Source organism: Natator depressus, chromosome 1 (genome assembly GCF_965152275.1).
Source record: "Natator depressus isolate rNatDep1 chromosome 1, rNatDep2.hap1, whole genome shotgun sequence".
Lineage (NCBI taxonomy): Eukaryota > Metazoa > Chordata > Testudines > Cheloniidae > Natator > Natator depressus.
Window position 1 is genome coordinate 197222380 of NC_134234.1, and position 16379 is coordinate 197238758.

Consider the following 16379-nt stretch of genomic DNA (forward strand, 5'->3'; position numbering starts at 1 on the left):
GAACAAACAATGTAAGACACATTTATAGGATGGAGGACTGTATCCTGGAAAGCAGTGACTCTGAAAAGGATTTAGCAGTCATGGTTGATAACCAAATGAACATGAGCTTCCTATGTGATGCAGTAGTTAAGAGGGTGAATGTGATCCTTGCATGTATAAGCAAGGGAATATCAAGTATGAATAGGAAGGTAATATTACCTCTGTATGCAGCATTAGTGAGGCCATTACTGGAATACTGTGTCCAGTTTTGGCGTCCACACTTCAAAAAGGATGTTCGAAAATTGCAAGCGTACAGAAAATAGCTACTAGAATGATTAGAGATCTGGAAAATATGCCTTATAGTGAGACACTAAAGCAGCTCAATCTATTTAGTTTATCACAGCCCTGGTCTACACGAGGAGTTGAGGTCGAATTTAGCAGCATTAAATCGATTTAACCCTGCACCCGTCCACACGACGAAGCCCTTTTTTTCGACTTAAAGGGCTCTTAAAATCGATTTCCTTACTTCACCCCCGACAAGGGGATTAGCGCTGAAATTGGCCTTGCTGGGTCGAATTTGGGGTACTGTGGACACAATTAGATGGTATTGGCCTCCGGGAGCTATCCCAGAGTGCTCCATTGTGACCGCTCTGGACAGCACTCTCAACTCAGATGCACTGGCCAGGTAGACACGAAAAGGCCCGCGAACTTTTGAATTTCAATTTTCTGTTTGGCCAGCGTGGCAAGCTGCAGGTGGCCATGCAGAGCTCATCGGCAGAGGTGACCATGCAGAGCTCATCGGCAGAGGTGACCATGATGGAGTCCCACAATTGCAAAAGAGCTCCAGCATGGACCGAACGGGAGGTACGGGATCTGATCGCTGTATGGGGAGAGGAATCCGTGCTATGAGAACTATGTTCCAGTTTTTGAAATGCCAAAACATTTGTCAAAATCTCCCAGGGCATGAAGGACAGAGGCTATAACAGGGACCCAAAGCAGTGCCACGTGAAACTTAAGGAGCTGAGGCAAGCCTACCAGAAAACCAGAGAGGTGAACAGCCGCTCCAGGTCAGAGCCCAAAACATGCCGCTTCTATGATGAGCTGCATGCCATTTTAGGGGGTTCAGCCACCACTACCCCAGCTGTGTTGTTTGACTCCTTCAATGGAGATGGAGGCAACATGGAAGCAGGTTTTGGGGACGAGGAAGATGATAATGATGAGGTTGTAGATAGCTCACAGCAAGCAAGCGGAGAAACCGGTTTTCCCGACAGCCAGGAACTGTTTCTCACCCTGGACCTGGAGCCAGTACCCCCCGAACCCACCCAAGGCTGCCTCCCAGACCCGCCAGGCAGAGAAGGGACCTCTGGTAAGTGTACCTTTTAAAATACTATACATGATTTAAAAGCAAGCATGTTTAATGATTAATTTGCCCTGGCATTCACGGCTCTCCTGGATGTACTCCCAAAGCCTTTGCAAAAGGTTTCTGAGGAGGGCAGCCTTATTCCATCCACCATGGTAGAACACTTTACCACTCCAGGCCAGTAGCACGTACTCAGGAATCATTGTAGAACAAAGCATTGCAGTGTATGTTTGCTGGCGTTCAAACAACATCCGTTCTTTATCTCTCTGTGTTATCCTCAGGAGAGTGATATCATTCATGGTCACCTGGTTGAAATAGGGTGCTTTTCTTCAGGGGACATTCAGAGGTGCCCGTTCCTGCTGGGCTGTTTGCCTGTGGCTGAACAGAAATGTTCCCCACTGTTAGCTACGGGGAGCGGGGAAGAGGGAGGGGCTAGCCACGCGCTGGGGGGAGGCAAAATGTGACCTTGGAATGAAAGCACATGTGCTATGTATGTAATGTTAACAGCAAGGTTTACCATGAAAGAGTTTACCCATTGTTCTATAAAATGTGTCTTTTAAAATACCACTGTCCCTTTTTTTTTCTCCACCAGCTGCATGTGTTTCAATGATCACAGGATCTTCTCCTTCCCAGAGGCTAGCGAAGATTAGAAGGCAAAAAAAATACACTTGCGATGAAATGTTCTCTGAGCTCATGCTGTCCTCCCACACTGACAGAGCACAGACAAATGCGTGGAGGCAGACAATGTCAGAGTGCAGGAAAGCAGAAAATGACCGGGAGGAGAGGTGGCGGGCTGAAGAAAGTAAGTGGTGGGTGAAGAAGGGCTGAAGCTGAAAGGTGGCGGCAGCGTGATGAGAGGAGGCAGGATTCAATGCTGAGGCTGCTGGAGGATCAAACTAATATGCTCCAACATATGGTTGAGCTGGAGGAAAGGCAGCAGGAGCACAGACCGCCGCTACAGCCCCTATGTAACCAACCGCCCTCCTCCCCAAGTTCCATAGCCTCCTCACTCAGATGCCCAAGAACACGGTGCGGGAACCTCCTGCCACCCAGCCACTCCACCCCAGAGGATTGCCCACGCAACAGAAGGCTGGCATTCAATAAGTTTTAAAGCTTTAAACTTTTAAAGTGCTGTGTGGCCTTGTCCTTCCCTCCTCCACCACCCCTCCTGGTGCTTCTCTCCTCCACCACCCGTCCTGGGCTACCTTGGTAGTTATCCCCCTATTTGTGTGATGAATTAATAAAGAATGCTGGAATGTGAAGCAACAATGACTTTATTGCCTTTGCAAGCGGTGATCGAAGGGAGGACGGGAGGGTGGTTAGCTTACAGGGAAGTAGAGTGAACCAAGGGGCGGGGGTTTCATCAAGGAGAAACAAAGAGAACTTTCACACCGTAGCCTGGCCAGTCATGAAACTGGTTTTCAAAGCTTCTCTGATGCGCACCACGCCCTCCTGTGCTCTTCTAACCGCCCTGGTGTCTGGCTGTGCGTAACCAGCAGCCAGACAATTTGCCTCAACCTCCCACCCCGCCATAAACAGCTCCCCCTTACTCTCACAGATATTGTGGAGCGCACAGCAAGCAGTAATAACAGTGGGAATCTTGGTTTCGCTGAGGTCTAACCGAGTCAGTAAACTGCGCCAGCGCGCTTTTAAACATCCAAATGCACATTCTACCACCATTCTGCACTTGCTCAGCCTGTAGTTGAACAGCTCCTGACTACTGACCAGGCTGCCTGTGTATGGCTTCATGAGCCATGGCATTAAGGGGTAGGCTGGGTCCCCAAGGATAACCATAGGCATTTCAACATCCCCAACCGTTATTTTCTGGTCTGGGAATAAAGTCCCTTCCTGCAGCTTTTGAAACAGACCAGAGTTCCTGAAAATGCGAGTGTCATGTACTTTTCCCGGCCATCCCACGTGGATGTTGGCGAAACATCCCTTGTGATCCACCAGTGCTTGCAGCACTATTGAAAAGTACCCCTTGCGGTTTATGTACTTGCCGGCTTGGTGCTCCAGTGCCAAGATAGGGATATGGGTTCCGTCTATGGCCCCACCGCAGTTAAGGAATCCCATTGCAGCAAAGCCATCCACTATGACCTGCACATTTCCCAGGGTCACTACCCTAGATATCAGCAGATCTTTGACTGTGTTGGCTACTTGCATCACAGCAGCCCCCACAGTAGATTTGCCTACTCCAAATTGATTCCCGACTGACCGGTAGCTGTCTGGCGTTGCAAGCGTCCACAGGGCTATTGCCACTCGCTTCTCAACTGTGAGGACTGTTCTCATCTTGGTATTCTTGCGCCTCAGGGCAGGGGAAAGCAAGTCACAAAGTTCCATGAAAGTGCCCTTACGCATGCAAAAGTTTCGCAGCGACTGGGAATCATCCCAGACCAGCAACACTATGCGGTCCCACCAGTCTGTGCTTGTTTCCCAAGCCCAGAATCGGCGTTCCACCGCATGAACCTGCCCCATTAGCACCATGATGCCCACACTGCTAGGGCCCGTGCTTTGAGAGAAGTCTGTGTCCATGTCCTCATTGCTGACGTCGCCTACTCACCTGGTTTCGCTTTGCCAGGTTCTGGTGCTGCATATACTGCTGGATAATGCATCTGGTGTTTAATGTGCTGCTAATTGCCAAAGTGATCTGAGCGGGCTCCATGTTTGCCGTGGTATGGCGTCTGCACAGAAAAAAAGGCGTGGAACGATTGTCTGCCATTGCACTGACGGAGGGAGGAGTGACTGACGACATGGCTTACAGGGTTGGCTTACAGGGAATTAAAATCAACAAAGGGGGTGGCTTTGCGAGAAACAGAATGGCCCCCTCAAGGATAGAACTGAAAACCTCAAGGATAGAACTCAAAACTGGGTTTAGCAGGCCGTTGATTTCACAGAGGGAGGGAGGAGAAAATGAATACAAAACAAATCTGGTCTATTTCTTGTTTTGATCCACTTCATCTATCTTTATACATCTTGCTGGCAGCAGACCGTGCAGTATGACCGCTAGCCATCATCATCTCCTGGGTGCTCGGCAGAAGATGGTGCAGTGTGACTGCTGGCCATCATCTTCTGCTGGCTGCTGATTAAAAGACAGTGCACTGCCGGTAGGACTCAATCGCCATGAGACGAAACTTAAAAGGGAAATGACCTGGCTGAGTCACTCCCATGTTTGCCCAGGCGCCCCTGACCTCATCGAGGTCGGTTAAAAGAGCACCCTGGACTACGTCAATGACGGCTGCCAGTCATACTGCACTGTCTGCTGCCAAAAGGCAATAAACTGCTGCTGCGTAGCAATGCAGTACCGCATCTGCCAGCACCCAGGAGACATACGGTGACGGTTAGCTGAGCGGGCTCCATGCTTGCCGTGGTATGGCGTCTGCACAGGTAACTCAAGAAAAAAGGCGCAAAACGATTGTCTGCCCTTGCTTTCACGGAAGGAGGGAAGGAAGGGGGGCCTGATGATATGTACCCAGAACCACCCACGACAATGTTTTAGCCCCATCAGGCACTGGAATTTCTACCCAGAATTCAAATGGGCGGCGGAGACTGCGGGAACTGTGGGATAGCTACCCACAGTGCAACCCTCCGGAAGTCGACGGTTGCCTCGGTACTGTGGACACACTCCGCCGACTACATGCACTTAGAGAATTTGAGTGGGGACACACACAATCGACTGTATAAAAACGCTTTCTACAAGACCGACTTCTATAAATTCGACCTAATTTTGTAGTGAAGACATACCCTAAGAGATGCTTAAGAGGTGGTTTGATCATAGTCTATAAGCACCTCCATGAGGAAGAGATTTCTGAAAGTAGACGATTCTTTAATCTAGCTGAAAAAGGCATTATGAGAGGCAGTGGTTGGAAGATGGAGCTAGACAAATTCAGACTAGAGATAAGGTGCACACTTTTAACAGGGCAGGTAATTAACTATTGGAACAAATTACCTAGAGAGGGGGTAGATTCTCTGTCACTGGAAGTCTAAGCCAAGAATGAATGTCTTTCCAAAAGATATGCTCTAACTCAACAGATATTATGGGCCCTGATGCAGAAATTTTGGGTGAGGTTGTATGGTCTGTGTTACAGAGAGGGCCATCTTAGATCATAATGGTCCTTTCTGGCCTTGAAATCTGTGAATGGATGAACTGGTTTGGCTAAACTAAGGAGCTGTCTCAAAATGTCTAAAAAATGGGTGGAGGTTCAGAAAAGTTTAGTTAAACGCTGTCCAGTAGTTTTCACGTCCACGTGGCCTGGGTATTATCTGGAAATGGCCAGGGCTAGAGATGCCATCTTAGAGCAAAAAAGGCTGCTCTTGAGGTATTTTCAGCTCTGCTGGGAGCAGGAAGTGCTGGGCACCTTTTGGGAAAGTCTCTTCCGCCAAGATTTGCCATCAAAGACCAGCTATTAAAACAGAACCTTTGAAACCTACTGAAGTTTGCCTTTCCCTAGAGACCACTCCTCTGCTCATGATCCGGTGAGACAGCTGCTCTCATTGAAGATACTGTCAGTATTAGGCCCAGAGTGATATTTTTAGGAGTAAGAAGCTGAACATTCTCAGCAGGGATTCCTCCACCGTGGATTTGGGAACAACCTGCTGGGGGTGATCAGGATGAGCCCAAACCAGAATGCTTTCTGGGTACGATGGGGTGTCCATGGTCCTGCTGGAGGCCCTGTGGTCCTATCACATCCTGCCTCAAACTGCAGAACTGAAATTAATTTGCAAACTTGACACCATCAAATTAGGCCTGCATAAAGACTGGGAGTGGCTGGGTCCCTACAATTTTTCCCCCCTCTGTTAATATTCACCCCTTCTTGTCAACTGTTGGAAATGGGCCACATCCACCCTAATTGAATTGTCTTGTTAGCACTGACCCCCCACTTGGTAAGGCAACTCCCATCTTTTCATGTGCTGTATATTTATACCTGCCTACTGTATTTTCCACTCCGTGCATCTGATGAAGTGGGTTATAGCCCATGAAAGCTTATGACCAAATCAATTTTTTAGTCTCTAAGGTGCCACAAGGACTCCTTGTTGTTTTTCTTGTTGAACAGCAACTCTGCACAAAGATTCAGGGAAATTAATGCTTTATCCACTTGAACTACAGGGGGCAATTTTAGGAAGGCAGCATGCAATTACCCCATATCTGTAACATGTACAATAGTCGTCAAGTTCCAAAAATTCAGATCATCCCCACAAAGGGTGAGTTCGGATCTGTTGCAGAATAATAATAATCTTGCTATGCTTTACTTTAAATGCCTGAATTAAAAACCATGGTTCCAAGTGATATGACAAAGAAAATATTGCATGGCTAGTTTGACCAGATTTTTAAAATAAAAAAAAGAATCTTTGATAAATATGATAGGCTGTACTGGGCGTTCAGTTTTTAAGTCAAACTCTCCCCTGAAATCGGTGAGGGAAATCAGCATAAAAACTGATGGCGTGATCTAGCTGTTTGATACTGACATCTTTTTAAAAAAAAAAAAAGAATCCACATCTTGGCAATGTTGTAGCCAAAAGCTCCAGGCTTTATTTTGGATGCAATGAGATTTCAATGTTTGGGTATTTTTTTTTTGGCCTGTGTTGGTGCTGTCCCTGAACTCAGCACCTCGCCCTGTCAGGTTTACAACACTTCCTCTTGAGAGTGAAACTGTCACATGGACATATCTCTTGTTCTGGATCTGGCTGACATCTGACATCTGGAATGGAGTCATCAGCCAGGGAGATCAAAACATAGTCTGGCCAGCACTGATATAACTTCTACCCCATATTGACTAGTGCGGCCAGAATTATCTATAAAGCTGAATGCATGTGAGTACATGTAGGCAGTTAATGAATATAAAGATCACCATTTACGGCCACTTATGAATATGTAATATTGTATTGTTCCTAAGTTTGCAGGACCAAAAATGTTGTTGTTGTGCACCAGAAATGGCTTTTTCCTCTTTACACAGCTCTTGACAAATAACATTAATTCAATCAGGAAAAAATCTGGCCCTCCCTCATCTTACCATTTAGGATACTCCAAATATGAATATAGGGCCAAATTATCTCAATTACACCAAGTACAGCCCCATTGAGAAGTCCGATTGTTTGCATCCCTCAAGATATTACAAAGGAGAAATGTCCCTGAAACCCATAAAATGCGGGCGGGTATCTTTTTTTAAAGCAGTTTAATACACTGGCTGAGTGAATGTGACCATGTCTCCCTGAAGTGGCTCACCCCAGTGACAATAACAAGCCAGATTTCTCAAGTGCGTCTGCTTGTGCAGTGGAAGGAGTTAGTTGCAGCTGACTGATGGCCCCAGTGCAGAGCTGCAAAGGAGCGCCATGCCCCAACATGCTGTCTCCCGTCCCTTCTTCTGGGGGGCGGGGAGGGGCAGGGCAGTATCTGATGCAGGAAGTGACTATGCCATGCCAGCTTTCTCTTAGCAGAGAGTTCTCTTACACAAAGGAGATTCTATGCTGGGTATCTCCAACCACTTTGTAGTACAAAATGGACTTAGACTGAAAGTTCCAGCCCAGAGAACAGCAGCTGCACACAGCTGAAGCAATTCCTCTTAGTTCAAATTGCAGGAGCTTGAATTCTTGGTACTAAACTCCTGGGATTGGTCACCACTGGCGACTGTGGTGTCTCAGTGTATGAAGTCATGGATTGTTACACTAGGAAGTGAAATAAACACAACACAAAAACCTCATTCATGTAACAGGCAAAATCTCCTCTCAGCTACTCTGGGACAGTAATTTCAATGGAATTCCACCAGGGTAAATAAGAGACAAATTTAGCCCACTGAGTCATAAATGGTTGCTCCTCCCTTGCTCACAATAATCTTGGTTACTATTTCTGTGCCTCACCATATATCCCAGGGTTACAGGAGTGCTGTTGGCGGTGCCATCTTTTCCTGGAGATGTAAGCCACAGCTCATTAAAGATGCTGATACCACAGGGTTTGAGATTCAGCAAACTCTGAAAGCTATTTTGGGGTTACCAGGCCTCGTGTCAACAGTTCCAATGTGTCAACCTTCTTTGGCTGTAATTTAAATCCATGTTGGTTTGGGATTTTTAAAAGCGTGGTTTGGTTGATCAAAAAAAGGGTTTTTCAAGATAGAGGACTGCCTGTGTTATGTATTAGGGACTGAAGAGTCTTCCAAAGCAAGGCTGGCATGAGAAGGTGCCCCAGATGTAGCGCCTGCTTTTTCTTTGTGTTTATTTTCCCCCCAGTTTTTTTTCCACTGGCTCTTCTCTCTCTGCTCCTTTTTCAGTCTCTCTTAAACAGAACTCAAACCCAACATTATCTGAGTCAAACTGCCTGACCTATTCTATTTAAACTTGGTTCAAAATAAACATCAGGTTGGCCCCAGCCTTTGTTTAAAGCTCTGATGATATTTTTCACAGGAATAGAGGGGATTAGCCCCAGTGTCTTCACTATATGCTGGTTTGGCTATGACTGGGTAGTGTTGATGTGAGCTGTTAATCAGCTGTCACACACCACCCCTCAGATATGGCTGAAGCTATTTCTGTACATATCAGCTATGGAAAATACTTTGGGATCATGTGGAGATAATAATAGTTCCTAGTGCTTTTGACCAGGAGAGCTCAAAGGCTTTACAAAGTCTATTTTACCGCTTGGGAAACTGAGGCACAAAGAGGCAACATGACTCGCTCAAGGTCACCCAACAAGCCAGTGGCAGAGCTCAGAACAGAACCCTGATTTCCTGAGTCTAAGTCCAGTGTGTCTAACTAGCAGGTCTCAGGATCACACATCCTTCTCCCTGCCCCTCAAGTCAAGCTATTCGTGAGGGACACAATCTAAGAGGGCGAGGTACTTTAATATGTGAATTTCTATAGTACCCAAACTATTATTCTTTTTAAAATTTTGCCTCAACATCTAATGTTTGGGCTTTCTAATGTCTGAATTTTTCAAACAACAACAGTCTTTGAATGTGCTTCCCCTATTTACCCATCCTCCATTTTAATTACATGTTAGTAATTTTTTTTTGGTCTGGGAATTCATTATAATGTTCACAGAGGGCTTTGTTGGTGAAATATGTAAAGTATGACTATAAACAAAGATATTACACACACATGCTCGCCTCAAGATTCACTACTGGTCCATGGACAACATTCAAACCCTTTAGGGTCCTGATTCAGCAAAGCACTCAACTGCCATTGACTTACAGTTAAGCATATACATACATGCTTTGCTGAATTGATTCCTAAGCTGAATGAGAACTAAGCAAATACCTGTCCCCTTGTCAATTTAAAGCTTGAAACTTTAGCCAGTGTTATCATCTACCGATCTGAGGAGTGGGAGTAGGAAATAGGATTATATGCAGATAATAAATTGCTCTTTTGGTCAAACTGAGGCCCACAGTGTTTCAGTGAGAGGAAGTCTGTAGCAGGACTGGTAATTGAACTCAAATCGTCTGAGGCCTCAGCCTGTGCCTTAACCACAAGACACTCCTTCCTCAAAGATAAAAATCTCACTGAGAATTCATTCTTATAACAAATAAGCAACATAAACTTTACATAGTTTTGTATACAGATTTTTTTCAAATAAATGTATGTTAAAGATGAATAATACCAATATTGATTTTGCTTGCTTATCTTCATGGTTGAAAATCATATCATACAGAGAGAGATTGAAACCCTGGCCCTATTGATGTCAATGGCAAAATTCCTATTGACTTCAGTGGGATCAGGTTTTCACCTTGTGTGTATACATAATATTATATAATTAAGATTAACACTGTAGAGGGACCATATTTTTCCAAACATTAAAGAAAAGGGGAAAGAAGAAAAAAAGAGAGAAAGAAGTAAGACAGAGAGACAGAGTTAAGATATTATGTAAGAGATCCCAGGTGAAATAATTGATCCAAGTTTTCATGCCTGGATGCTGTTACTTTCCCCACCACTATTATAGTAAGATTCTGCTTTCATCCACTAAGGGGAGGTGAGCTGGGGTTTTTCCAGTAGCAATAGAACTTTTACCACACAAAATACCAGACCTGTTAATGCCGCTTTACTTAGGGAGTCAACAGGAGTCCAAATCCAGCCTCGGTAGGTACAACTTAGCCAACTATGAAATAGGAAATTTAAGGAAAGAGCGTGGACTGCAGACCTCTGTCCAGAGAGAAGAAGTTATACTGCGGTACCAGAGAATATGGGAGAGCATAATCATTGAGCAAAATGACAGAACTTGGGCATGTTAAGTCTTGCGGATGTCTAATGGTCGTTGTTAAGCTAAGGAAGTCTAGCTTACCCCATTGGATGCATCACTTGTGAATGTGGCCCAATATGAGTGCCATCATCGGAATTGGATTAGACTAGTAGTTCATCTCATTTGGTATCCTATCTCTAACAATGGCCAATATCAGATGGCTCAGGGCACGTCTATACTATGATAAAAAACTCCTGACACTGAGTCTCAAAGTCTGCGTCAGCTGACTCGGGCTTGCAGGGCTTGGGGTGCAGGACTAAAAATAGCAGTGTAGACATTTGGCCTCCAGCTGGAGCCTGGGTTCCGAGACCCTCCCACCTTGCAGGGTCTCAGAGCTAGGGTTTCAGTCCAAGCCTGAACAATCTATATTGCAATTTTATAGCTCCTTAACCTGAACTCTGCAAGGTCAAGTCAGCTGACCCAGGCCAGCTGTGGCCAGGCTATGGGTCTTTTATTGCAGTGTAGATATACCCTCAGAGGAAGGGTCACAAAGCCCTACAGGAGGCAGTTATGGAATAACCTGCACACAGGGAATGTTCCTTGCAAACACCCCCATTAGTTACAGTTTGGTTTATACAATGAAGCATGAGGATATATACGCCTTCCAAAACTCTTAATCCATCATAACTTTGCAGGATCCAAAACAAATGCCCAAATACCAATCTCCTTGAATTTCTTTTCCAGTGACTCCATTCTCTACCTCCTAACTTGTGGTAAATGAGCTACACCTGGCAAAAAAAGGAAACAATATCTTACATATTTCTTTTAACCATCTTAAGGATCAGATCCACTGGAATCAAGCTAAAGAAAATATTGAAGGTATGAGATCGCTTCCCATGCTGAGGACACAGTTTATTTTCATTTATTTGTAATATGACATTTTTCCCACTTGTTTTGGAGGAGTACATATAAAATCAAATATTTTATCAAGTATGGTTTTAATTCAAGAGCTGTTCTCTAAAAACACAGTTCTTCTAGCTAAAACTGTAAATCAGTTCATAATAGATTGCAATAGACTGAAGACTTTCTACTTCAGATTAACAATTTCATATCCATTAGTTAATGTATGTCATTAACCTTAAAAATTATCTACAAAACTCTCTATTCTATTATTATTTATATTCCAATAGCACTGAGAGGCTACATCTATTGTGGTAGGCGCTGTTCATGCATCTAGCAAGAGAGAGTCACTGTTGCAAAGAACTAACAATCTAAACAGACAAGACAGACAAAGGGTGGGAGAAATGAAATACCCTCGGCCCCCTTTTACAGATGCGGGACTGAGACATAGCAGAATTAAACAACTTGCCCAATATCACACAGGATGTCTGTGGCAGAGCTAGGTCTATAGCATAGTCTAGTGCCTTAACCACAAACCCAGCCTTCCTCTTTCTCTGAAAGGGTATATACATTTTTCAGTCACACTTTATGTGAAGATTCCATTTATAAATAGTTTATAAAGGGTTAATAAATGATGAAAAATAAATGGTTACTCAATTTTCATACATGTTTTTTGAGGCCAATAGTTCCCAAGGTTGCTTACAACCATGGCCTATAACTATCTATAACGTTGTTTACGCGTATGCTATTAATAGTTTATCAACCCTTTATCAACCATTTATAAATGGAGCCTTAAAGTATGACCAGTTTTTCTTCGTTATTTTGAATAGCTTCCGAAACAAGTTCTAAAGATGCAACACCCTTTATACAGCTAGGGAAACTAAGTCACAGGCAAATGGCTTTGTCTCAGGCCATGCCGCAAGTCTGGAGCAGAGTTGGGAACATAATTTAGGAGTCCTGATACTCAATTTCCTTCTCCCTCTCAATAATATCAAAACCTAATCCAGAAAACACAAACACAACATAGATCACATGTTAACAAGGGGAACAAACTTACACTCTGATCCTGAACTCGGATCTCTAGTGCAGATACCTATGGCCATACAGAGTCTCAGTGATATCAATGGGATGCTGCACAGGTGCAGGGATGCATATTAATGGATCTTAATTGAGGCTTGGAGTCTATATATCATGAATCTGGTTCTTTCTTGTCAATTCTTGATATCATGTTCTATTATATCCTCAGTCCTATTCCTAGTTCAGTGTCTATTGATCTGGTCTTCACTTGCCCTAAATCCAGCCACTGGAAGTACATCACTATTTCTGATATAACCTCACGTTACTTATTAAGGATCTGGGTTTTTTTAATGGAGGTCGATTTTTTACTTAATATAATAATAAGAATTGTATTGTGGTGGGATCTAGGAGCTCATTGTGCTTGGTGCTATACAAACACAAAACAAAAAGCTTGCATGGAAGTATAAGACAAGGGGCAACAGGTGGTTACAGACAGACAGGGGATCGCAAGGAAACAATGAGACAATATTGGCCGACATGATAGGCAGTTGTCTCAGCACACCAGTGGTCTGATGTGGTCAAGCTTTTGGGGGCATCACTGCAAAGGAGAGTTTTAAGAAGCAACTTGAAGGAGGATAATGAGGTATCTTTGTGGGTGTTTTACAGGGAGCACCTCCCAAGTGTGAGGGGTAGCATGAGAGAAAGCACAAAGGTTTGGTCAGAAGTCAACAACAAAAAGGAACAAAATGAGAGAGAGAGAGAGAGAGAGAGCAAACCCTCCATAGCTTATTTTTCTTTAAGGTTAGTTCTCAAAGTTTGATGTTAAAGAAGTATTACTTAATTGCTACAGTAGTGGCCAAAAATGTCTAACGTCTGTATGACTAATATCTACATACCATCATATACAGCAGAGAGTGGGCTATAAAATGACAAGAACAGATCGGAATGGAAAAAGTAACAGCAGGTTGGAAGACCAACCTGAGCTATTTATAGGGATGGACTTCACTTATTTTGAGAAGAGGAACACAAATGATTAAGGAGTTGGGAGACTGATTTATGAGGAGAGATTAAAGGAACTAAATACATTTAGCATGGGCAAAAGACAACTAAGAGGGAGATGTACTCTCAAAGCCAAAGAGGTAGAGGAATTTTTAGAGGAATTTTAAGGGGTAACGGGATCAGACTGAACAAAAGTAAACTTAGGCTGACTATTCTGAGATCTTTCCTAGTAGTGTGTAAGCAAAGTCAGGATGAGCTCCACCCTGACATCTGGTGGTGAGGTGTGGCAAGTTGTGGAAAAGAACTTCAGGGACCTATCTCATTTGCATAGGCACACCCACCCCGCCTAGAATGAGGCCATAACTGCCCAAATGGTCACTTTGGCTGTTGTGGGATCCCCAGTGTCTCTGTTATTGGGGCGGGAAGAATAAATTGTTATTACCCTGATTATGGGAACTGTGCTTGGAACTGTACTTGGCCTTTTGTTATGATGGAGGGACTCACCACCAACTAAGTAGCACTCGCTAGTCAAGGGACATGGGTTCCAAAACTCTGTGAATGGAGAGAGGCTTGAGATAGGTATTAGTACCTAGTGGTGTGGGCCCCTTTGTGAGGGCCTGAAACACCAATTGCACCTCTGTCTCTCTCCACTGTGGAATGTCAGAGCTAATTTTGGGTCTATTAAGAGTCTTGCTACAGGTACTGTGCTGAATTCACTTTGGCCTTATGGTGCACCAGCACTAAGGCTCCCACTACTATGAGCTGAAATCACTGAGAGCTGAAATCACTGAGCACTGTGTCAAGTAGTGGGGAGCTGGAAGATCTATAATGCAATGGTGCTGTTCGTGGCTAGGCTGGCAGAGCGTTCGTGAGACGGTGAGGCGAGCTGTGCAGAGCGGAGCCCTGTGGGGCAGTCAGCTTCAGGAGACGTAAGGTGCCCCTTACCTCTTTCCCCACACACAGGCATGTTTTAGCCAGACTGGGGAGTAACACTATGCAGATGAACTTTTGAACTCTGGGGCTGGACTTTGGGTGATTTGTGGATTGCTGGACTCAAGAGACATTTGGGTTCTGGGACTCAAGAACCCAAGGGAAAGGATGTGGCCCAATTTGCTGGGGTGGGTCTTTGCTCACGGTTTGGTTAATGAACACTAGTTGTGGTGTTTCCCCAATTTAATGCTGATGTCGTTTACCTCATGTTATTAAAGATTCTCTGCTACACCGAGACTCTGTGCTTGCGAGAGGGGAAGTATTGCCTCTTTGAGGCGCCCAGGGCGTGTGTAAGATTTTCCCAGGTCACTGGGTGGGGGCTCGAGCCAGTTTTGCATTTGCTTTGATGAGAGGGAACCCCTGTGTACTGAACCCGGCCCTTGCTGCTATCAACTTGGCCTGGCAGAAGGGTTACAAGTGCGATGTGTTAAACCTGTGCAGTAGCATCCCAAGGGAAATGATGGAATTCCTTTTGTCTGAATCATTTAAAAATGGACAGGGAAAAGCACTAGAGAATATTGTGTTAGTGGGGGATGTGAACTAGATGACCTAATAGGCCTTTTCCATCCATGATTCTCTTATTTCATTCCTTGAAGTATCAGATACATACATTCCATACAGAGCTTAGAAGGAATAAATGAAAATAGAGAGACCCACGCTGTTGAAAGTGTGTTTCTACTCTAAGTAAAATATGATCCCTTTCTTACTCAAGAGATCTGCTCCCTGTAAGAATCAGAGTTAGAGCTGCTGATTGTCATGACTAAAATACATTATACATCTTTCCTCCTGGTTGCCCCGCAGAGCTAGCACAACCCCAAGAGATGGAGCTGGATTCTACTTTCACTCATGCATCATGACAGGATTTATTAACTAAACTACTAATGCAATCTTGAAATGTACCCCCTCCCCAAAAACCATTATATCTGCCAACCTCATTGTTTCCCATGAGGCATCACAGCATCAGACAGACTTGGAAGACAATTGGTAGTTATAAGGTAGAACCAAATCTGGCCTACAGGGTCTATAGTTCTGTTGTTAGTACTGTGTGAGGTGGAAGGACACCAGCTTGACTCTCAGATCCCAGGGTGATGTTGCAGGGCTAGCAGTTAGATAGACAGCTTTTTACTTTTAAAATGAGCACATTTTGATCTGGAGTCATTGAGACATGATAAACATGGGATCTGTTTTTACAAAATCACTTTGAGTGTAACTGCATGAACATAACCCCCAACTGGGACCAATGGGACTAATCAGGTGCTATAAATTAGGCCCATGCCAGAATACCTTGCCAAATCACGACCATAATCTGAAATATAAAACCCAAGTGTGGATACAGCCTCAGAGTCATTGCCCCAATTCTCATTTACATGAAGGTACCCACCTTAAAGCCATTTCACACTGCCAGAGAAGTATGGAGTGGCCTTGGACTAAAAGAATATCTGGCCTTTTGTGTCTAGAATCCTCCAGTTCCAGAATTCATCTATTCTCCAAGCACACATTCCAGCCAAATATTTATAATGTCAAATACAAATAGGAGGATTCTCAGCTGCTGACTCTGGTTAGTTTGTGAATAGTCCTTTCTAGTTCATCTGTCCTTTGGCTGAGTTTCTACCATGTCTTCTTTCATCAAATTCAACAGAAAATGCTCTCAAGTCCATTTATTCTTAAGTTAAATAAGCTTTTAAAAAAAGGTAGAAAGCTTGAATTCAAACCAGTTTGAGTGAACATGAGTGGACAAAAGATTGATATATTATAATATATAACAACCGTAACTTGTTACCAAAAGTTACATTTTCATTAAACATAACTGTTTTGCAACGCCATCTAGTGACACATGTGGATGCCTATCAAAATCCAAATTTCAAAGCCTTCCCAATAACTATTTCATCACATTAAATCGAACTGCAAAAAGATATGCAACAAAAATTGTCCTTGCACATGCACTGATTTAGCTGCATTGACAGTTACACCAATGAA

At 44.1% G+C, this 16379-nt stretch overlaps 1 pseudogene; it reads left to right on the forward strand.

Annotated features, from left to right (window-relative positions):
- The first annotated feature begins 795 nt into the window (after positions 1–795).
- LOC141984314 (uncharacterized) lies at positions 796–2450 on the forward strand (annotated as a pseudogene).
- The last annotated feature ends 13929 nt before the right edge of the window (positions 2451–16379 follow it).